This window comes from Wyeomyia smithii, chromosome 2 (genome assembly GCF_029784165.1).
Source record: "Wyeomyia smithii strain HCP4-BCI-WySm-NY-G18 chromosome 2, ASM2978416v1, whole genome shotgun sequence".
Lineage (NCBI taxonomy): Eukaryota > Metazoa > Arthropoda > Insecta > Diptera > Culicidae > Wyeomyia > Wyeomyia smithii.
Window position 1 is genome coordinate 19,770,347 of NC_073695.1, and position 25,279 is coordinate 19,795,625.

At 41.4% G+C, this 25,279-nt stretch overlaps 1 protein-coding gene across 1 annotated transcript in view; it reads left to right on the forward strand.

Moving 5' to 3' along the window:
* Positions 1-25,279, forward strand: part of LOC129726121 (uncharacterized) — a 104,818-nt gene that overhangs the window by 23,571 nt on the left and 55,968 nt on the right. The window contains exon 3 of the mRNA XM_055682770.1: positions 9,244-9,470. The gene's annotated coding sequence lies outside the window, so the exon portion shown is untranslated. The remainder of the gene's footprint in view (positions 1-9,243; positions 9,471-25,279) is intronic.

Sequence of the window (25,279 nt, forward strand, 5' to 3'; positions counted from 1 at the left end):
TTTCTCTTAACTGAATCGTACTCTGCCCTGAAGTCTATGAGTAGATGGTGAGTCTGCAAGTTGAATTGTCAAAATATAAGGAGGATTTGTCGCAAGGAGAAAATTTGGTCCGTAGTGGAGCGTCTTCTTTGAAAACCGTATTGGTATTCACCGACAAAGGTTTCCTGCAACTACCTCAGTCTGTGGGACAGGATGCGGGAGACAATTTTGAACACGGTACTGAGAGTTATGCCTCGATAATAGCTACAGTTTAGGCGATGGCCTGCCAACCAATCCGAAGGCAATTCTTCATCAGACCACACTCTCAGCAAGATCCGATGGATGTCACGATATAGCTGTTGCCGTCCTTCCCAGTTGCCTTGCAGTTTCTCAGCTCTTTCACTGTCCATCATTCTCAATATTCATCCTGCTCCTTTCGACGCTTCTGTCATCTTCGCCGTTCAACAGTACACTAAAAAGCTGTTTCTAACTGTTAAACAATTGAAATATCCCGATTTGCATCTCGTGGAGGTTGGTTGCTGAACAGAGATGGATGACCACACTAGGGTCTCAAGTGACTAGCAACCAAATAGAATATTAAAAAAAAGCTTTGAATGCCTTATTTATGTGATAAAATAATTTTTTTATTGTATTATTATGATGTCTTGAAATTTATAACAGTTTTTGAAATTATTTTTAACGGAGTTCATACGATTAGTTTCTGATGACTTCTTGACTTCGAAATGTTTCTGGAAATGTCCAAAAGACCACATTTTTTACACAATGTCATTTTGATTTGAAAAGAATGAGTTCTCATGTTGAAAAAATAATGAAGAGATGAATAACTCCTACAGGCAACAAGACTGTTGAATTAAGTAAGCGAAAAAATAAATAGTGAAAACCTTAACTTGTACACGAGAGTGTCAAAAATGCATGAAATGAAACTAAACTTTATACTCTGACAAATGGTTGACCGAAATGTTGCTGGAAAACTTCGGAAAGTTAGAAAAATAGTAAAAAAAAAATCTAATAAAAAACAATGACTTCAGGTATTATATTTTTTTTTTCCTTGTGGAAGACTGAACCACTGCGACCATTGTTTGATCTATTGTGGTATGCTTCACCTTACTCTAAGTGCGTACGAGCAGGTACATCACTATTTGGCGAGTTGATGTCCTTGCTACATTGCACATTTATCCCAGTTGGGCAACGCACTTCGTATGAAGTTTATTACCTCACCAGGACTTTCCCTCCAAATTTCGGTAGGTTCTATGTGTCCCTTACCGAAGATACGCAATCTGCGTTGTATTAATACTCGGCATTCGCAGAGTAGATGTTCTGAAGTTTCGCTTTCGATGCCACACAGGCGACATTTATCATCATCAAGTTTGCCTATCTTCTTGAGATGATACTTACTCGGACAGTGCCCTGTAATAAGACCTGTGAATGTCCTCAATCTTTCTTATTTAATCTGAGCAGCACGAGGCTCTTCTCGCGATTTGGCTCTATGAATCTTTTCGATTGTCGTAATCCACTTATGACATCCCAGTTTGCTTTGATGGTCGCTTTTTCCCATTCACCGAGTTCAGCTTTTAGAGCGCTCGGGGAGATTCCACAGAAAGGTTCTGGGCCAACAAAGTTAGTAGATGACCCTTGTCTGGCTAGTAAGTCGGCCTCCGTTTCCTTCGATTCCACAATGACCAGGAACCCAGTATAAGTTCACCTGGTTTTTCATAGCTAACTTTCGGAGCGACAGGATGCATTCCCACACTAGTTTAGAGTGGCAGAAAGGAGAATTCAGGGCTTTAAGTGCTGCCTGACTATCACAGAAAATGCATATATTTGCATGTCGATAATTTCTTTCCAGGCACGTATTCGTGCATTCTATTATCGCGTATATTTTCGCCTGGAATACTGTTGGCCAGTGTCCCATGGGGAAAAATTTATTAATTCCTGGTCCTGTGAATCCCGCACCTGCAGAACCATTCATTTTAGAACCGTCTGTGTAGAAGCAAAGTGAACCATCCCGAATTGTGGGTCCACCTTGTTGCCAACTTTCTCGTTCTATCTCTACTGTTCTGTAAGGAATTCCGAAATTTGGTTTCCTCTCCAGCCAATCCTCCTTACTTTTTATTAGATTATTTATTTGGAAATCTTTCAGTATTCTCAGGTGTCCTGTTAGATCTCCATCTTTTAGGTTGCACTGTCGATTTAGCCTTAGAGCACTTTTTTCCGCTTCTAGTTGAACCACTTGATGAGGTGGAAGAAGGTGAAGTATTAATGCAATTGCATCTAGGGCTTTTGATGGAGTGCTTCTCATAGCTCCACAAATCGATGCACAGGCCAATCTTTGGATTTTAGCAAGCTTAGCTTGAGTGAATGTTTCAGTGGTTTTGGGCCACCAAACTAACGAGGCGTAGGTTATTCTGGGTATGATTATGGTTTTATATATCCAGTGTATCATGCTGGGTTTGAGACCCCAGCTTTTTCCAATGGCTCTGCTGCATACCCATAAGGCGTTTGTGGCCTTGGTAATTGTTTGTTCAATTTGAGTGTTCCAGTTTAGTTTCTGGTCAAGTGTGATTCCCAAATATTTGACTTCAGTGGAAAGCATTATATCAGTGCCTTCCAATCGCAATTTAGGAATAATGTATTTCCTTTTTCGAGTGAAAGGAACAATAGTTGTTTTGGATGGATTTACACTCAACCCCTCTCGTCTGCACCATTGAGCTGTGAGATTAAGTGCAGTTTGCATTCTATCAGAAATAACGCTGTCGTGCTTCCCCCTAACTAAAATCACTACGTCGTCTGCAAAACCTATCACTTCGAAGCCGTTTTCCGATAGGCTCCGAAGAAGATCGTCTACGATTAATGACCATAACAGGGGAGATAATATCCCTCCTCGAGGGCATCCTTTCGTAGTTTTTCTTGTTAGGGACGTCCCACCGAGTTTAGCTGTTATTTCGCGAGTTATTAGCATGGCATGAATCCACTTTATTGTGTTCCTGTCTATGCCATGCCTTTCCATTGCCATTTTCATTGAGTTATGAGACGCATTATCAAATGCTCCTTCAATGTCAAGAAAGGCTGCCAGGGAAATTTTCTTGCCATGGATGGATTTTTCGATTTTTCCCACTAACATATATAGCGCGTCAGTGGTTGATACGTTGTTTTTGTAAGCAAATTGAAATTTGCTCAATGGATTGGATTTCATATATAGGTATTAAGTTGGTTTTCTATGAATGATCTGAAAAATCGAACCACAGGATTTTCATTTATCCCCAATAGAGAAGAAACAAAAATTAAAACCACTGCCGTAGCTTTGTTTCAATTTTGCGCCGAGTAAAACTTTTCTTCCCTTCAAAGCGAGCTGCTCCGTCAGCGACATATTTTACAAATGCATAACTTCCAAGTATAATTGCGGCTGGTGGCAAGTTTCAGTCTGTGCTCCATTATGAGGCGTACCGAATTGGGATGCAGCCGCGCTGCCGGCTGCAGATGAAACAAATGATTCTCTAGAGCTTCCCAATTCAAAGAAAACTACTCATCCAGCATGAATCTGACAAAGTGTGTTCTCGGGAGAGGGAGAACTTTTCCTTTGATCAGAGGAAAAAGTAGATCACACAGCCAGTAGAAGCACGGCCAATGACATCAACGTTGGTGATAATAGCTAACCGGTAGCTTCGAATTACAGTCGCAATTTTTTGAGTACCATGCGCGGGACCATGTGACCGACCGGCTGCGAATGCATCACGTTTTGCGTTATTTTCATTTCCCTTGGCCGGTATGTGGTTTGCGCGATTGCTAGAGTTTCACTAGAACCGCAATATTTCGTCACGTGGATTACCGGTGAAGTATACCAACATTGTTTGAGTGTCTGAATTAATTTTATTATCTGATTGCTGTTTGTGTAGGTGTCTTATGGTTTCACGGCGACTCACATTAATTATTTCTTGTTGGAAGCCTTTTTCCTGCCCGGCAGCTTGAAGACAAGTGAAATGTGCGAACAAGATCAGATTTCTATAGTATATACAGAGAGCACTGGATGATTTTTCGCTGCTGCATCCAACTGGAAAGACTTACCTTAGTTTCAATCTTAATCGCGATATCTCCCTCTGTTTGACAGACCGAGGTTGAAGGCCAAAAAGAAAAGTCTCGGATAAATGCACGCTACAATGTTTGCACGGTGCAGTTGCTACGAAAGGAAATAGAGGAAAGTGAACTAAACTCAGCCAACATTGTGGACATATAATATGTGATCTTGACTAGATAAAACAAACGAAATCACGGTTGCGTGCCAAAGTCAGAAGAGACTAATGCTCAAAACTCTGCCATTGAATACCGCTACGCTTCATAGTGAAAGAGAGTTGACAAAAGCAAAGAGAGTTAAAAAGACTATTCAAAAAACGCAAATCCTGTGCACGGATATGATATACATGCATGCCCTCAAGGTAGCGGAACGTAAAAAATAACCACAGTGGCACCGATTTGAACTACAACTTTCTTTACTGGCAAAAAAAGAAACTATTATCTCTTTCCGCTCCTCGTTTGACTGATGGATTGAAAAGTAAAGCGGAGTCAAGCACCGCCACTGTAGCGTATGCGAGTATGAATATAAAAATTATGGATCGTCACGCAAGCACTATCTGAAGAGAAGGTTACTCATCCGAGCACGAGGGCTGCCTTTCCACTTGAACTCCAAATATCTCTGTGTGAGGAGAGGAAACACAACTAGAGTTTTCAAAAATCAAACTAAATTACAAAAACATTCCTAGATTGAACGTGCGCTTGCACAGTTGAAACAGTTCACATGATAAGCCAAGAATCGTCAACATTGCCCAAAAAGGTTGTTAAAAGACCTAACCTTTTCTTTTTAGTACCGTTTTCGTTCTAAACCTGTCATCAACCGGTGTCAATTTATAGCGCCACAATAGTAGTTAAAGTAAACATAGCTCTAAACAGCACTTACTACTAATTGATTCCCTCTAAAAATCTGTTTATCCAGCAATTCAACACGTTCCGACCGATCGACCAGCGCATGTGTATATCGAGAAAACCACACTGCTGCCGGTTTCCTATCTGTGCGTTCTAATGGGTCGAATTCGGGGGACCGACGAATGTTTGGAGTAAATGACCTCTCCATTCTCGAGAGGTGAGGAAAAGCTGATACGCGCGGTTTTATTTTTTTTCTCGAGCATGAAAACCATTAAACCTCCTCTCCTAATCGTTTTAATCTTTACGTTCTACGTCCGCACGGCCACCTTCGCTGCAGCTGTTTCAATTTTGGTAGCTGCTCCCCCCAGTAGGGATTCCCCGCGATATGCACCAGAAATTATAATTATGCCTCAGCGGTGGGTAATAAAAATAGTGGCGTTTGGAAAACAAATCCTCCTCTCCGGCTGCCGGTTATTACTCGAAACTAAACCATGAATCAACACTTCCTCTTGCCGCTTCTAAGCCAGCGATGGCAGCGACTGGTGCATGGGAGATGTTGAAAGCCCCGCACATGTAGGCCCACAGGCGGATGCTCCGACTGAGATGTAATGGACGGACAGCGGGGTGAAACGTCTGCAGTGAAGCTGAGATAACATTTGGCTACAGAGAGTAACCAATCCAGTAGTACTATGCTAATCAGTTTTATGTTGCTTGTACAGATGATTATGGGGGCAGTTAAGTTAATATAGTTCACTTTATTGCTCGGCAAAGTTCAGTCGTTGAGGTTGTGAAAATGTAGTTTACGTTCAATGATTCCGTCGACATGATTTTAATGTTTGATTTATGATAAGTTTTCAGTAAATTTTTCCAAATTATCAAGGGAGATCAACTATTATACTATGCATGTAGATAATATTGATGCCACAAGCAGGAAAACCATGCTCACGGGTAATGAAGTTTTTTTCATCTTATCTGCCTATTGCTTCCTTTGTTTCATTTTATTTCCATCATTGGCTAGCCCAACTGGAACAGATGAAAACGCGAATGTAATTTGGGTTTGCAGCAATACAGAACCAATTAATTCCATTAAGTTAATTATTGCGCTTCTAGAAGTTATTACCAAAAACCGATTTGCTGATATCTGTATAAAACAATGTTCAAATGCTCTATGGTAACCTTCTTCTGAAACAAAAATTCGAGCACAGAGTTGAGTTGAAAGTGTGGTGCCAAAGGTCAGTGACTCGATGGTTCATCGCCCATTGACCGTAATCTGTAGAATCAAAGATAGTATATAGTTGCTTGTTGAATTAGTTTTTCATGTTCATCTCCATTGAGTGTCTGATTGAAAACAGCATATATTTGTGGTTGATTGCATCTGGTTAGAATATTCGTTAATAGTTTGAGTATTTCTGTAGATATTATATTCAAACTATTTACCAAAGAATAAACAAACAAAAACATTTTAAATTCGAAAACTCCAGAAAATGCCGAGGTACAAAAAAACGTAAGTATAGTAATATGTTTCACACAAAAATAAGCAATAATCAGTCGAAAAATATCATAAATTTTTATTGCCTCTCAGACTTAGCCTGTGTCTTATACGATGTTCAGAATTTACCCAGTTTTTTACGCGAATTCCAGGATTTTCGTGATGCTATTTCTCAAAACCATGATTTGGAACATAACAAATCAATCAAAAACCTCTGGATCAATCCCCTAAGGACCAGCCTCATACAGTTTTTCAATCCACTGTTAAAGTTTGTTACCTACATGGAACTATTGTTCAACCTAACAAAGTCACTTATTTCTCGCGAAGATAAAATAGGGCGTAAAATGAGGTTGATAACGTACGCTATCTATAACCAATTTAGACAAACCATACATCAAACCGTGACGCTCCAAGCGATCTTTGGTTACTCGTTCGAACATGTTTTGTTTATAGTTATTACACGATATACCTAAACACCCACCGGGAATGAGTTAATAAATCGCAACCAACTAACTTCGTTGGAATGTTACACTAAACACAGCTTCAATATGCACCAAAATGCATGGCTTCGATTACAAAACCAATAACTCATTCCGTGCAGATTATTATCTAGTTTAACGACATCAAGTAAAAACAAAACTCCGGCTATATAGGAGCTGAGTTATTGAATCTCCCTCGTCGCGTGCACGGCCGACCTATCCCAACAGGTGAAGCGATCGAAATGGCGTGGAACCCCAATGAAATGCAGTGCTTCCTTCCTGGGCGCATGTTGCACTCGCTCCAAATATGTTCTTGTAATGTGCAGCAGCAAAACCAACCGAAACCAGCCAACTGGTTATACAACAGAAGTGGCGGCGATGCAGTGAACAGTATAAATCTACCCGGTTTCTGTGCCCTTCATCCATTGCAATGCAATTGCAAAGCGGCAATTCTCCTTCTCGCGTTTAAGGCAATAATGGGAAACGTGAAGACCAGACTTTGTGGGCATTTTTTTTGAAGTAGAATACTTCTCTCAGGAAGTTCGGCTACATAGGGATGTGAAGTGAAAATCTAAAACAGAAAAAAGTGAAAAATATGTCCAATTTCAAATGCTAATAAATCGGTGAATATTCGATGGATTTCCTTGGTTCTTGCAGCAATGGATTGGAAAATCTTGTAAGATTCTTCCCAAATGAAAATAATTGTGATTTTATTATTCAAACTATTGTACCATTGCAAATAATAAAGCCTTGTCAATACGAAAAATTCGACTTCTGATTGGTCGTTATATGATTGCTTCCCAAGCACGGTCGACAGAACCATACACCTAGCAATTTAAAATATGCTATTTGGCCTATATAAGAGCCTGTTCCAGCCGAAGCCGCTCATAATTCTAGACAGCGACAACAGCAGTCATCCCTTAGCAGCAGCAGTAGCAGTGCAGTGGATATCAGCGATAGCGGATAGCGGCCACAGCTGTGGTATAGCAAAGGATAGCGCACTAGTTGCAGCGGATCTCAGCATCGATAGCAGCTGGGCCAGCTGATGCAGGGGCAGCGTTACCAATGGCAGCGTATAGCGGCCACAACTGTGGTATGGCTACGGATAGCGTAGCAGTTGCAGCGGGTATATCTGACCATGAAGCATTTATGCAATAATTGAAAAAAAAATTGCAATTGCAGCAATCGGCTTTTTTCAAGGCTACTAAATGCTTTTGGAAGAGCACAGTGAATGGTTTTCAACAAACTGCAACTGAGGTTTGATGCTGCTGCAAATGCACAGCAGTGTGATGTTCATTACAATTTTTTGATACTGTGCTTAACATGCGGTATATACGAAACAAATCTGATTTCAAACAGAAAAGTTCGGCACGTTCTGCTCACGATGCTGAGTCTGTTTTAAAAAATTCACAACACTTCATTTACAAGAATGTAACGTCTTGAAGAAGACTTTTATAGTTTGACATCACAGCAGAATTTCAACCTTCGTACTCATGTCTACCATCGGCAATATCGAACACGCAACAATTTATTTCCATGCGACACGACACCAAGCCGCGCAACACGACACAATACATGTTATTTTGATACCTTAATGAAAGCCCTATCGGTGCGGCTCGACAAAATGTCCACAAGAAATCATTTTTGTACATCCGTGTTACAAAACTGAGAAAATCTGTAGGAAGTGTAAATAAAGGCGGGGCCCGAATGAATGAGATGAATTTTTCGTACATTAGTATTACGACATACGCAATAAAAATTTTCGAACGTTGTAGAATGGTATAACTGGAAATAATTAGGTCACACATTTTTTTCCAGTTATATCATTCCACAACGTTCGAAAAATTTATTATGTCAAAGCGAATATTGCACGCTATCTGACAATGAAGCCTTTATGCAATAATTGAATGGAAATTGTAATTGCAGCAATCGGCCTTTTTCAAAGCTACTAAATGTATTTGGAAGAGCATAATGAATGGTTATAAATAAACTGCAACTGAGGTTTGATGCAGCTGCAAATGCACAGCAGTGTGATGTTTATTACGATTTGTTGATACTGTGCTTAACAAGCGGTATATATGAAACAAATCCGATTTCAAAATGACTGACACGCAAGCAGCCGGGTTATCTTTCTTGTAAAAGTATTCTACTTCAACATTGCGGTCGTGGCTTTGCACACAACCCTCATGTGATTTTTTTTCGTACACTGGGAATATGGGACAAACCTGTTCTCCCCCGCGTCAGTTAGTTAACACCATGTAGCCCCGAAGCCCACGAGCAGTTTATTTATGGTCTCAAGCAATTCCTCTTGCATGCAACTCTAACTCGGTTTTCTGTTTGCGTTTTATCCGTTATTTTCAGACCATTGAATCACCACGTCAAGACGAACCGGTCCACCACCGTACCTTTAGCCTAGCTGGTCTGGTGGTGGTGGTGGAGAGCAGTGAGGCGGAGTGGAAAAAAATGCAACTGCAAATTCACAGACAGACCGGACGAGGTGCAGAAAAACTAATGTGTTCGTTTTAAGAAGAGAACTGGATGTGATATTTCGGCGAGGCTCTAGAAGAAGGTGCGCCTTGACGCTGAAAGTGAGTGGTATTTTTTTTTATATACAGCGGGGTTTAGGTGGAGGGATAAATTGCCATCGATTGTCAGTTGAAATGTGGTTTAATGTAAACATCACCGTTTAAGAAAACTGCTTGGAGTTTGCAAATTTGAAATTTATCCCTACTTTAATATATAACATCGATGTGCTGCCAGGAAAGATTTTTACCTTTAAGGAGAAATTTCAGATTTCCTAATCCGCAGATTATCCATAACCTAACCCATTTCGTTTTGAAGGGAATCAGTAATACTATTCGGTATAAGAGTTCCAAGTTTTAATCATTGCGATTCATAACAAAAAAATGACAGGTATCAAATAATTGAATTCTGGTTATGCATAACTGTATCTTTGACCTGATTTTGCTTATTCTTAAATATTTATTCTAAATTATCTCAAACTCTGATTATGTTTCGTATCAGCGGCACTACAGCTGCAAGCATAATTGTCCCATGTTCTACACAAACCTCGCTGGGACAAATATGCTTGGAACGGCAGTAAAGGTTTTATTCAGTTTTTTCTGTGTTTTGTATTTATGAACTACTCCTGAAGCTATGTCAAAGCTGAATAATTAGTTGTCGTCATTAAAAACGAAAAAGTTTAATTTAAAATGAGAAACACTGATTTTAATAATTCTTCTAACCTGTACAAGTATGTGATTTATTAAAACTGGCTGAATATATTAAGCCACTACAACACTGCGAATAATTTCCGTTGTTTGTTTCGAACTTGATTCGAGCACATTTGTCTGCTGTCTGCCGCTGTCTGTTTACCTCTTAATAAAGTTTATTACCAGAATATCACGCCAATCAACAGCTTACTAACTGACAGCCCAGAATAGTCCGTCAATAAATACGTCTACTTGATTGCTATGTGATAGAAATGGCAAACTTACGCCACAACAGATTGCGTAAATCAGTTTCTCTGCGGGCACCGACACAAGCGACTGAAGACACTAGAAAAACAATACTTTTTGAGTACTCTGTGTGTGCTGACAAGCATAGAGAACGTTGTGGAGTTTTTTTTTTCTTCATCTATAATTCATTTGACACGGCACAAATACAATTTAATGTTTAACGGCGCCAATTATATCTGGTAGCTTATTTTCTAAAGTATCTTAATAACTAAAAGCAAATTTTTTATCTTCGCTGCCGACTACGAGCTGAAACTAAATCTAACTTAAAGCTAGAATGTTTTGCATTAAAAGCACTGATTTGTTGTTTGATGGTTTTCCATCGCCATAGGTAAGCAGCATATTAAATATGTTCCGCTGCTGGGCCAAGATATTGAGGACTGGCATATTGGGTTGTCTCCCTCGGGGCCTGAGAGTATCGTGCGGGTCTAGTCCGGATCCGGGGTCTTAACGTGTTCTTGTCGTTTGGTTGGATGTAGGCGGAAGGGAATAGGATTAAACTGGGGCGTGGATGGATTTCAGGAAAACGTATATAAGGGACATGTAGGATAGGTCACGGCTCGCCAATACAACACGAACAGGAACAGCCGGCTGCCTACTTTCGGCCTGCAGGGAAGCTATTAATTTAGACCTGGCGTCACGGTGTACAGGGCATGGCCAAACCACATGCTCTATGTCGTGATAACCTTCACCACAGGCACAGATACCACTTTCCCAACGTTGTGGAGTTACATATTCAGACCCGAGTGTGGGATCCAGAATAGTCAAGTTTTATTTGCTAGCAGAGCACTGCATTATTTGTTAGCACAAATTGACTTTCTGCTATGCATGTATAGAAAAAACTCTTTTTACTACACTTGATATTTTTAGTTGTATCATTCATTAAATTATCGATGCGGAAATTAATTATGCAATTTTTTAGCAGATGTTTCTTAGAATTGAAACGTAATATAAAACTATATTCCTACATAATTGTTAGTAGGTCATTAAGATGTAGATGTTAATTAGCGAGATTGTGCCATCTGATCAATTGTTTCCCGCTTTCCACATCCCTGATTTTGTCTGATTTGTCCCCAAACCACCGAAAATTGAGCAACGCTTGATTATGCTGGCAATCTCAATCATTCATTTAATCATGCAGCCCGTCTTAGAGATCAGCGTCTAGCGTGGGCACAAAGTCAGCTGATGGCAACGCAGATGACAGCGACTTAAATTTCCACCCACCGAATGTTTTACAGTGCACAAGCCTTTCTCTATCTTTCTCTGTCAGTTCGGCAGCATCTTATTGATGCAGTCTGTTTACTGTCTCACTTCGATGGGCTTCTATTCCTTCGACACCGGCATCAGTTTAATTTAATTTGCATTTATATTCATTTCGCTCTTCGCCATTTTTCTTCATCTTTTTTTTTCTTTCTCATTCGTCTTACTGAATCTTTTTCTGTTTACCGCTTGAGAATTGAGATACGTCGTTCGTCTTTGATTCACTTTCATTTCATAGACCTCTCCGCTTCTGTTGTCTTACAATCGCGGGGCTCTATTCATTCGTGTGTAGGCATACATGTTGCTGTTAAATTGCTTTCAATGAACTTTCATCGCAATCGCAATCGCCGAGACCGGCGCGATAAGTTTTGCCGATGTTGGAATCGAGGTTGTGTAATTTTTTGTTTATTTAAATGGCACTGCGATTGCGGCCGGACAACTTTGGCGGGCCCCTTTGCCAGTACCGTATGTTTTAAGGCAACGAACAAATAACCGACAGATAATTGTAAATTAGCTGCCTACATTTCAATTGTTTAAACAAGTTTACACTGTACGGTTTTTTTAGATAGGATCTGGAATGACTAACGATTTTTTTTTTTTTTTAAGTTACTTCTTTCATATATTACACTCACCGACCGATCACTATTAGTATTATGCAAAGTAAAATTGTAGGAAATCTCAGACATACGTTTCCCCTCTTGCATGGTTGAGTGACCCTTTTGCCGGGCTCTGTGACGTCTTTAAGCACACGAAAAAAAACCTTGCATAACTACACTCAGACCTCAATGGACAGAAACCATATCTCCGTTGTACTTTGCATTACATAGCCACCAGGCGCGGCAGACCTACAGTTCAATCAAAAACACTTTTCTCGCTGATATCGTTGTACAACCGTCGGATCATCACCGCACAGCATCGTCGTCGTCGTAAACTTCGCGGAATCACTCAGGCGAGTCAATTTAGAGCGTTCCAATTCTGGCATAAAACCAAGCTTGTGCAATTTTATGCACCACCACGAACGGAGCTGTAAGATCAGAGTGGAGCAATGCCAGTGCCAGCAGATCAAACTGGTCGGAAAGTTATCGATCTTTTATCGATTGCTACATCTATCGATTCCAATAATATGCTACCTGGAGATGAGATTTCAAAAGTAGGTTTAAAATAACGTCTTTGCTGAGGATGGACATGTAATTTATGGAAGAATTTAAACTTTGGTGAAATTAACTATATAAGGACTACTACAATAACCTTTAAAAACACATAACTCACAACTCAGATCATGTAACCCACCGGAGACAACGTTTTGATGTTGCTCCCACGTGCATTACGACAGTTGTCAGCAGCTCTCTGTCATGAATTGAGCGATCAGCTGTTCTGAAACGTCTTATTAAATTATCCTTTGAATTTATCTCTAGCTTTACTAAAGCCTGTTTGAGTCAGGCCTACAACATTGCACCAAGATTTCGGCCTTAACCGAATTATGTGTAAATAATAGGCATGTCATGGGTATCGATATTTCAGCCAAATATACCGCCAGCAATTATTCGATGCATCTCTTATTGTCTAGTGCGCCACGACAGTCTGGCATACCAACTTGCTAGCAGTCAGTGACAGTGACCAGACGATGTTGCTATTGGCAACAAATATCTGTTGGAAACTATGCGCTTAGGTCGAAGTCATTCCGATGTCAGGTTTGAAGGAGAAATAAACAATTGTTTGTATAAGGGGCCATCCACATTTCACGTGGACAGCTTTAGAGGGGGGGGGGGGTGACTGTGTAATGTCCACGGTCCTTACAATTTTTCTAGAATTTATATGGGCACTTGTCCACGGGGGGGTCAGAGACGTTAAAATCTGTCCACATGTGGATAGCCCCTTATCCAATCTATCAAATAAGACTTGCAAAACAAAAACGAGAATGTCAGTTTACCTTGTTTACAAAGGTATCAAGTAAAAGCATTCTATGCAATGTTTTTAATTCATACCGTACTGTATCAAATTTCGAACACTTAAGCTATGATGTAACTTCTTGCACTACAAAATCAACTAAAAATTTATTTTCTCGTATATGTTGTTCAAAGTTTTTGTGGAAAACATGTAATTTCAATTTTTACGCACTTAAAAATCATTATAAGATTATAAGATTCTTTACGTTGCTGAAAATCCTTTCAGTTTCAAATTCTTTCATCCTTTAGTTTACCTTTTTTCTATTGAAAAATATTACTTGTTGCTCAACGCAAATCAAAAAAACACTTGTATAAATAGCAATTTCAACACAACAGTATTGAGTCAATTTCTATAATAGAAGTAACTCTAATTGACTAACACTAATTGACTTTTCCGCATTTTCTGAAACGATACAGCTTTATGCATGGTGCAAAAGTCATAATGGGTCGTCCATATTCCACGTGGCCAATTTAGGGGATGGAGACAGGTACGCAATTGTTCAGGCTTGTTCCCCGTAGAGGGGGGAGAGGGGTGAAAAAGCGAGGTAGTAATAATGTCCACGTGGGTATTTTTCTCAAAAAATGGAAATCTACCAAAAAATATTTTGGCCTATAGTAAAAATTCTTTGGATATTCTGGTTCCATGTCAGCTATATTTGAGATAAATTTGGAATAATTTCTCTGAAAATTTGAAACATGTTGAGCACATGTTGAAAATCTTCCAAGGATTTCAGGTGAAGTAAGATATATCTCTTTTTTTTGTTTTCTCTCTTCAGCACATGTATTTTTAAGTTTTAGTTATTTCGTCATGAACTAATCGTATTTTTTGTCCTATGACTTACATTTTGAGTTGTAAAGTAGGCAATGTATGTGATTTTTTCGAGGATGTGAAAAATGCGCTCGAGCGGGTGTGATTTGGACTTAAAAAAACCTGGACGACTTACACTTAGAAAAATTCTGGACGAGGGAAAAAATTCTCTAAGTCTTAATCACACCCTCAGCCCGTGTTCATTTTTTGCATCCTCGAAAAAATTACATACATTGCCTACTTCACAACTTAAAATGTTAGTTATTGTTTCAGTGTCTTATGTTGAACAGGCGTGTGTCAACAAGTTGATAAAAGTATGAGTATTTTGGAACATTTTGGATATTCGACATCAATTTGTACGTTTATTATTTCTTGACGTAGAATTACAGGTAACATTCTTGGTGCGTAAATTGAAAAGCCAAAAGCATCGAGATCTTCACAAAAATGGCCCACTTGCTCAGTCTAAATCAAATTAAACAACCTTTCACTGCATTTCTTCCTCATCGCAGCCAACACTAAAGAACAGAAACGATTTGCCTACTTGTTATTGATTTTGCGACAATTTACGTTTGATTAAAAATTGGGCTTTTCAACGATGGTGGCAAAAAAAAACAAAGACAGGTAATTAAGTTTGATGAATTTCCCATGAAAAAAATGGCTTACTTGCAAAAAAATTCTACGCCCTTGCGAGCGGCCTTCCGGTAGTTAACTGAAAAATTCGCCATGGCGGACGACAACAAGCATGTAGGTATGTTTTTGAGGTTTTTCTTCGTTTTATTTACAAACAAAATTGTTGGAGTAGATCTTACGCTACCAGTTCGCCCAGAAATTCTCAATGGGACGCAGCTACGGGACGTTAAGCTTCATCTCCTCCAACGATCGCTTCAAGTACTTGGCCGACGCCATGGTATATATTGATAAACGACGCAACTTCCGGCAGGCTCTTCGCGCTATACGCATTGTCATTCCCCTCTCGCTGATTGTCAGCCACATCAGCACCTACTCGGAGAACTTGGCGTGTGAAATACACTTAGTAGTAAAACACGAAGCGCTTTATCAGTCGTTGCAATCCAGATAGGTCTCGTTCATCACCTCCGCACACTGTTTATTTATTATTGGTACAACTTTGCTGAAGACGCTACGGCTCTAAAATCAATATTTTTGGGTCAAAATAATTTCGATCACGTTTTCGCAGCTATGGAAACACTGTGCACCGTCGCGATATGCCGAGAAAATCCACTTGATCATCTTATTCAGCCGCTGCAGCTGCGTCATTGCCAGCAGCTCCGAGAACAGTGGACGGGACTGTCGCTTCTTGACATGTTCGCCAGGGTTTCTTTCACTGTTTGGTCGGTTGAACCGACTTCCCGACCAAACGCATGCAGCTACGTAACCAATTTTTTGCTCGGTCTTCCTCCTCAGCATCCTTTGGAGCTGCTTGTCGCTCAGGGTCATCGGCCGCTCGGAACCGGGCTTTTTTTAGATGCTTTGATTGTTGTTCAACAGTGCTGAGATATTGCAGATGCCGGAACGGGCGTGTCCGGCATCCACAACGTTTCGCACGATGTTCGTTTTCGACGCGGCGGGGTACCACTTTTTGAACGTGCACACTTTTGAACGGAGTAGCTTCACTGTTTCCGCCATCCTGGTAAGAGTTCGACTGGTGGAGCTGCCAATTTTTTTCTGCATGGGTATTGGTACTGCATGGGTAGTTTCGTAAATGCGTGTGAAAGTAAACCCATGAAAAATCGGCAATTTTTGTTCTTTTATTTTAATATAAATGTTATTTTCTATTATTTCTTAGTCTACGAGGTTTTTTTTTCTCTGTATGCCTGAAGCGCACTGGGTACTGAAATGCCACTGCGACATTCTTACTGATTGTCTTTTGTGGCGGGCCCCGATTGCTGTGCACACGTTACGGATTGCTCGTACTCATTGATGGAGTAGAACTGTTTTGTTGTAAACCTGTACCCCAATTAGGTACAACATAGTTGATGGAACTAATGACCTGCTTGGGATTAGAGCTCCATACTTGGTATGAAGTTAAAGGTAGCTTCCTGAAAAGTTGTACCTAGAGGAAGTAATAGCTCCACAAGAGCAAAGCAAAGGAGGCCGATTTGCAGAATCGGCAGGTGTCGTTCAACACTACAACAATTTTATTTAAATGATAAAAAGCGGGACAGTGTCCGGTAAGGAGTATTGGAGAGTTTTGCTTGTCTACAACCCTGTACCTGCTGCCATTGTAATGCTAATTCTAGCCTTTCCCAAGTTAGTAGTCCGCTTCTGGGTACGTAGTCAGCGTATTCATTACCCTCGACTCCGCAATGTCCGGGCACCCGAAACAGAAAAACTGAGTTCTGCCAGGAGAGTTCGCGTAGCGTTTCAATGCATTCCCAAACAAGTTTGGAAGCGCATTTGACGGACTTAAGTGCTAGTAGTGCTTGAGTATATACCGATTTTCTCATGTCTGTAGTTGCGTTTCAGACATATTTTTGCGCAGATATATATGGCATATACCTCTGCTTGAAAAACGGTGGGCCATTTGCCCAAGGAAAACGTTTCCTTGATACCGGGTTTGTATATACTAGATCCCGTTAGGGAACCCATTTTTGAGCCATCCGTATAAAAACTGACGATGCCAGGTGGAAGATTAGGCCCTTTATTGTTCCCCATAGTGCGGTTTGTTTCCATCACTCTGTACGGAATATCCATGTTGGTCCTTACGTCCATCCAGTCGGAAACTGTAGTTAATAGCGGAGTTATTATGCGAAGGTGGCCGATTTGGTCCCCTTCGAGTATAGTTTTCCTCCTGTGCAACCTTAGAGCGCCAAACTCTGCTTCCTTTTTCACATGAAGATGTAGAGGCAGTAGGCAGAGCATAGCTTTCATGGCTGCAGTTGGAGTTGTTCGCATAGCGTTAGTAACCGAAAGACATGCAAGCCTTGAGCTTTTTTTAGTTTGGCTTGTGCGGTCAACTTGTGCTTGTGCGTTCAACTTAGGCCACCACACAAGGGCAGCATAGGTGATTCTTATCTTTATCCAGAATAATTCCGAGGTATTTGACTTCATTGCTGAAGCTCAGTCTAACTCCATTCAGTGTTGAAGGAGTGATGTAGATCTTCCTTCGTCTACTGAATGGAATTGAGACTGTTTTTAAGGGGTTTATGTTTAAACCCTCCTGTAGACACCATAACATGGTAGCATTCAGAGCCCCTTGCGACAGAGTTGTGTCGTGTTTACCTCTGACGATGAGGACAATGTCATCAGCGTATCCAATGACCTCGTAACCAAGCTGTGAAAGCTTATTGAAAAGTGCGTCGACAACTAGTGACCATAAAAAGGGCGAAAGAACTCCTCCTTGCGGGCATCCCTTGATCACCGACATTGTAACAGACGAATCTCCCAAGGTTGCTGTGATCACTCTGCTAGAGAGCATTGCGTGTATCCAGCTCCTTGAAGTGTAGTCGATTCCCTTATTGCAGAGAACCGTATTAATTGATGCAAAGGACGTGTTATCGAGGGCCCCTTCAATATCCAGAAAGGCACATAGCGCCGTCTCCTGATAATTTAGGGACTTTTCAATCAACGTCACTAAGCTGTGAAGAGCAGTTTCTGTTGACTTGCCGCTTTGCTGGGCATGTTGATTCCTATGCATCGGGGAGTCATCAAGAAACTCATCACGGATATATTTATCCATTATTTTCTCCATCAACTTGAGAAGTTATGAAGTCAGACTTATGGGTCTGAAAGTCTTAGGTAGGGTTTTGTCCTTTCTTCCAACTCTAGGGATAAACACTACCTTCACCTTCAGCCAGTTATCCGGAATATGGCCCAGGATAAAGCTGGCTCTGAAGTGGTTGATGAGTTCGGACATGATAGCTGCGATATGCCGTCTGGATCGGGATACTTCATAGGATCGGGAGAGCTTAAAGCCCAACCTATTGAAGCTTTCGTGAACAGTCGACGGGCCAGCAGGATGGACTCCCGAGACGCCATATGTCTCGAACTGTCCCGCCGCGACCCATCACTATTCAGTTCTTCGGTCTCTGTCGATCCAGGAAAGTGGGTGTTCATAAGAACCTCCAACGTTTCCTTAGTAGCGAGGCATCCATCCTCTTTCCTTACTTGTCCTAAACCGTTAGTGTGGTCTTCGGACATCGCCTTTTGGAGCCGCATAGCTTCCGGCAGTCTACGAGGCTCCTCCAACAATAAGTGTTTTCCTCGAAAGCCTGCCATAAAAAGTAGCAAACGGATTATGAAGGTCAGGTTGCGGAACGAAGGAAAACCCGTTAATCTTTTGCCGAGCTCCAATACCTCCGATATTTTGTGGCTGTTTTAAAATACTCAGTAGCTGCTGAAGTGTTGAAATTGCTGCCTTCAATATTGCGACAAACCAAAGACGCTTCTTAGCACCCCAAAATCAATTGATTTTGAAGTAGTGAAAATTTTTCTGCCCCTCGCGTATTGTTGTATTCTGTTGTCCATCTACTTCCTGTTATGCATCATCCGTAACTGACTCTTCCTAAACAAACTTCTACATGCTGTTACCTTTACCCGCCCAAGTGCTACGTTACCCAAGAATAACGAGAAGAAGGTTTGAATATTTGGGTTGTCAGTACAAGCTACAATCGAAAGCTATTTTAATTCAAATATCAACCAACGGGAACCTAATACCTAATAACTTTATCCATTTTTTCATCAAATATTTCGCTTCGAGATTGTAGAGAAAACAAGTTACCACTACTCCAGCTGCTGAATTTGCTTATAAAGTATTAAATTATCGAAATCCTATGTCAACCGCAAGGTCGTGTCTTGGATATCACCCCCCAACTATTTACGGTGAAACGGTCCTCCATTTTTTGACGATGAAGTGGTGCTCTGTCTACAACTATGTTCCAACAGCCTCCGACATTATTTTCGGATGCCTTAAACAACGCTCCTCTTCAAGGGCACTAATAATTAAAAAAAACAAAGTCGAAAGATTGTCTATTATTATTGAAATAAATTATCATTGAAATTTACTTCTTCACAGTTTATCACCCCAAATCGAGTGTGTTCTACATTGGCATTAGACAAGCTGTAGTAATTCTACTTTAAAATTTGAGGTCGTTTTTAATACATAACCTCTTCAACTATTTTATTATAATTTCAGATTTCGTTTATTATTTGGTTTTTTGGTAATTTTCAACTGCATTTGGAATCAAATTCTTTGTTGGCCTCTGAAAACATTCGTTTTTTTACGGCAACACTTTTTCATATTTTCGTCCGTCTTTTCTGTCGATTAGAGCAATTCCAATGATTTTGAGGTAAATTTACGATTGTCTTATTTTTGATGGCGTTTTTAGCCAATTTGTACTGAATTTAGAATTTCTATATTCTAGCGTTTTCAGGTATTTTTTAAGCTTGGCTAGTTCTGTCTAGAAGTATTGCTATTTTCAACTTAACCTAGGCCACCCGAGTCGTCAGTTCGTTTTCGTCGCGGTCGGACGTCATCTCAATATATCGTTTTATTCTTACGTCGCTGCGAGTGAAATCGGGCATATATATCTGATCGGTTCACTAATTTCATTTCAGGGGTCGACTGCTGACCTCCTAAAAGCGAAAGTGTTTATAACCAGTGATCTAAACGGAGTGATATTTTTGGAAAGATTCGTTTGTTCTAATCAGGCAGATCACAAAGACGCTATCTTTTCGGCAGCCATTGCAGTACGCGTCACTTGCATACAAGTCTTCGTCTCTCTACCGTGACTGCTCTCTCGTAGAGCAAATCCCTCGCTCCCTTGTATCGGTTGTAATTCATCTGAGCGGCTATCGAAAATAAACTGCTGGCAACCTATATCACTACTTGACCCCGTGCCAGCGATGTCGCTGGACGGGATGTTTCCACCTCTGCCTGATTCAGGTGGGGGAGGAATATCTCAATATTTGGATAGTTCGTACACCGGCGCAACGTTACCGTCCTACATGGATCCTAATGGACTCCATGGCGAACTGGTGGTATTAAAACTTCAATCAGCTCTCGAAGATGGAAAACTACCATCAAACCCATTCATGATCCGCTCATCGATCGAAGGGTGGATTAAGGGTAAAATTGACGGTGCTATCCCCGATGCTAGAGGTAAAACCTATGCTCTCAAGGTTAGATCTAAATGGCAAGTGGAACGCTTGCTCTCTATGAACCAATTAGATGATGGAACTAAGATTCAGATTACCAAACATGCAAATCTCAACACAGTCCGCTGCGTGATCAGTTGCCAGGAAATCGCACAGGTAAAAGATGAAGTTATCTTATCAAATCTAAAACAACAGAAAGTCGAAAGTATTCGCCGGATCACGAGACGAACCGGCCCCGGAAACGAAAGGGAACCCACCGCAACAATCATTCTCACAATCGAAGGGATACGGATCCCTGAGCACATTGATATCGGATACCTCCGATGCAAAACACGTCCTTACTACCCTGCCCCAATGTTGTGTTTCAAGTGCTACACTTTCGGACATGCGAAACTGCGATGCCAGCAACTAACTTCTACATGTGGTCACTGTGCCCAGAAACACGCTATTGTGGAAAACTCCCCTTGTACTGCAACCGCTTTCTGCCCCAGATGCATAACAAACCTTCACTCAATCTCTAGTCGCAATTGCCCGGTATATCAACAAGAAGACGCCATTCAGCGGATTCGGGTGGACAAGGGAATCTCGTACCCCGCAGCGAGAAGGATCTTTGAAACGGCCACTGGCAACAAATCCTTTGCCGGTGTGACCAAAGATAGTAAAGATAAGACGATTGAAACTCTGGAATCGAGGCTGGAACTTGTAGTAATCAAGGAACTTGTTGATAAGGACAGGAAAATTAACGCTCTCGAAGAAACACTTAAAATCAGCCCAGTGGCTAATGACTCTGATGTACAAACATTAGTCGAATCCAGGCTGGCTATCACCGAGCTCCGCGAAGAACTGCAACGTAAAGACGAGAGAATCAAAAGCTTGGAAAACGCCCTTACAGGACAAGATAGGATGACATTAACGAAAAAATACGGAACAATCTCTGACCTGGTCTCCCAAGTTCAGCAACTCAAAAAAGATGTGGCTTCTAAAGACTACGAGATTGCTACCCTTCGTGCCAACCAAACCCAGAACTCCCTACCAACATCAGACGAACTACTGTCAGCTAACACAACAAAACCAACCGAAGATCTAATATCCAATGTAACCAATACCTCCCAATCAAAATCCAAACATCAGAAGAACACCGGAACTAAGAAAAAAACAACTTCACAGAAGAATATTAAACCAAAAAGAAGAAAAGGAACTGACTCACCTATCATTTTTTCGGACTTCGAAGAAACTCCGAGCCTGAATGGTAACATGCTCTCGGGTACTACCGATAATCTAGACCTAGCGATATCATCGGGCGACGAGCCAATGAATCAAATAGATTCGTTGGAACTTCAATAAAATCTGTTCATCCTCGTCCTCAGCTTGGCCTAACACCTAACCGACGAACAACATTTCCTACAACACCCATGGCTCCAAAACCTATTCAAAATCGTAACAGCAAAAAACCAACCGCTGAGGACAAAAATCACTCTAACAGAATTATAACCACATCATACACCACAACCCCAACCAACCAAAACCCTGTATCTACTCCCTCGGGATCCGCTACCGCGAATACCTTTTCCACCACCACCACAAAAACAACAAACGTGACCGGATCACAGGAGCATCGAGGCCCTATCGGTACGCACAGCAACGAAAAGGCGGACAACCCTAGGTCTTCTGTTTGTGTCGCAAAAGGGACGGAAAAGCAGGTTTTCCTGTATCCCCCTAAGGACAACAACGGACTCAAAAGCTGTTCGAACACTGAAGATGAGATGGCCTATTTGGAAACTCGGTCGGGACTCTTTTTGGGCGCCACCGGGTCGAGTGATAACATCACAATCCCCCAACAGGACACCGAGGGAGGCCTGGAAGCTGAATCGAGTGATAACTTCACGACCCTTCTACAGGTTGTCACCAACCACCTGAGATCTATTAGACCCCCCAACAGAAAAACCATACCGATACTTGCCCGTACCGATTCGGAAGCTTACGATCGTTGGTATGCGGAAACAGAAGGCACTGCCTTACCCGTAGCAGGATCGTCATCAATGCCTCACAGTCGATCATTCTCCACCGGTGTGACTCATTCAAACACTGCTCCCATCAGATCATGCCCCGCAATACCACAAATGTTAACTCCCGATCTTCAACATCTTTCGGGGTCGCGTGATAACCTCACTTTCCCCCCGCAAGATCACTGGAAAGGAAATGCCCCATCACTTGATCCCACGGCCAGAGTTTTTCAACCCAATAGGGCCTCGGGATCCTTCACAACCCCCGCATCGGCCAATCTAACCACCCGATCCTTTGAACCGAGAAGATCGCAGCAACCAACTTTTTCCATACAGTGGAATTTCAATGGCTACTACAAAAACCTTGGCGACTTAAAACTCTTGGTGAGAAACTACTCCCCCGTTATAATTACTTTACAGGAGGTACATAGAGCCGATCCATCACATATGAATCATACACTCGGCGGAAAGTATCGCTGGATCTATAATTGCAGCCAATCTAACATCTACCATTCCGTAGCGATTGGCATATCAGAGGACATACAATTCTCCCCGATGCACTTCGACATTAATCTCCCAATCGTCGGTATAAAGTTAAATTACCCTTTTCCGATAACGGTAAACTTGCCGACCTCCACCCCAAACTTCAGCATACACTAGAGATTATTTCAGGACCACTTTTAGTTCTAAGTGACTCTAACGGACACCATCCTTCGTGGGGAAGTCTAAAAGTCAACCACCGCGGCTCTACTTTCGCCAAAATATTGGAAAATTTGGACCTCGTTGTTCTTAACGACGGTTCCATGACATTTATCCGTGGACAAACCGAAACAGCGATCGACGTATCCGCCGTCAGCTCCTCCATTGTTAACAGGTTCATGTGGAAAACTTTGGAAGACCCGGCAGGCAGCGATCATGTCCCAATCATCGTCGCTATAGGAAACATTACCCCAGAAACATCTCGTCGTCCTAGATGGTTATACGACCAGGCAAATTGGGAGATGTACACACAAACTATGGTTTAGCTAACAAAGGAAAGTCCATTGGTAAACATGGAGGAATTGGAGGAGTGCATTCTCATAGCGGCCAACGCGGCTATCCCTAAGTCAAGTTCAAACCCCGGTCGGAAATCGCTTCATTGGTGGTCTCCCGAAACTAAAGTTGCAGTTAAAGCCAGAAGGAAGGCACTTCGAGCCGCTAAACGACTCCCTGTCGGCCACCCAGATAAAGATAAGGCTATTGAGCTATATCGAAAGAGGCGAAATGAATGCCGCCAGATCATTAGATCAGCGAAAACAAACAGTTGGAACGAGTTCTTAGAAAGCATTAACGCTGGTCAATCGGCATCCGATATATGGAGCAAAATTAATGCCTTAAACGGAAAACGAAAAGCGAAAGGGATAGCTATCCGTTCGCCAGATGGTATCACACGTGATCCCATAATTGTCGCTGACACTCTTACCGATTATTTCGCCTCCTTATCTGCCATCGACAGATACGACAATAATTTTATACGGCGAAACAACGTAACCACACTACCGTTGAATGACATGGTCATCCCGGAAGACAACCCTCCCTTAGCTATCAACGCTCCTTTCCGCGTGGAGGAACTGGACCTCGCCCTGAGTCGCTGTAAAGGGAGCTCCGCCGGCCCTAACGATATTGGTTACCCTATGTTTAAATACCTCCCAGTCGAAAATCCTTTTGTTAGTTTCTATCAAATTGTAGATATTTACAGTCGTTTATTATTTTTACAGATTTTGGTCGAATCTCCTCATATTTGTAGTGATTTTGCCAAAATATGTGCAGATTTCAGCAAGCTTTGTATTTCTTTTCTCATTTATTGTTTATTTAAGACGCTTTACCATTGACATGGCATTCGCGTCTAATTTTTGTATTTCTGTTTTAAACTTCTGTCAGATATTTTTTGGATTTCATGAAGATTTTACACTTTTTCCTCTTTGAGACAATTTTTCCTCTTCCAGTTAATTTCGAGGTACGATGCTGACCTAACAAGCCAGTCGTCACATGTGCGAATCTCGGCTGGGAGAGACCGTTAGAGTAAAAAAGAACGTGACGCTAGCCCCGCAACTGTCTTGTGCACTAACGGTTGGCTGCGGAGTCTGCGATGAATAAACAGAAGGTCAAATTCCAGAAGGAATGTAGTACCTGGGCTTTGCTTTTTCTTAGATTTATAGATGGCATCTCTGTTCACGGCTTGACGTGAACTCAGCCAAATTTATGTATCCAAATTATCTTTAACTTATATTTTCACACCTTAAACTGAGGTTCTATTAAAAAAACGACAGAAAACGATTAAGCTGAAATAATCCGTTAACTTCAATTTTCTAAAACCCCATCGGGACGTGTTCTCCCTCTGGAGTATCTCCATACAAATATTATCTTCCACAAACCGTACCACAAAATAGTTAGCGCTCAAGTAATCCTAAACAATTCAATAACACGTTGTAAAATTTGTCACTCTAGCCAAGAAGCAATAATTTACCGTGCCGCCTCTCTGGGGTATTTTCCTCTAACAGTACAAATGATAGACAGCAGATCGCATCTCGAAACGCTCCAAATAGCGTTGTACCTACCTCTACGTAGCGGGGCAGCACGCACGCACGCACGGACAAACGCAAGCTGTATCGCACATGCCGGTGACGCTCGGTCACGCGTGTCATCACTGCGTTTTGCATGTTTTAGTGGCTGCTTGTTTTAGCGTTCGAACAGCCTTAATTTTTTCGTTTT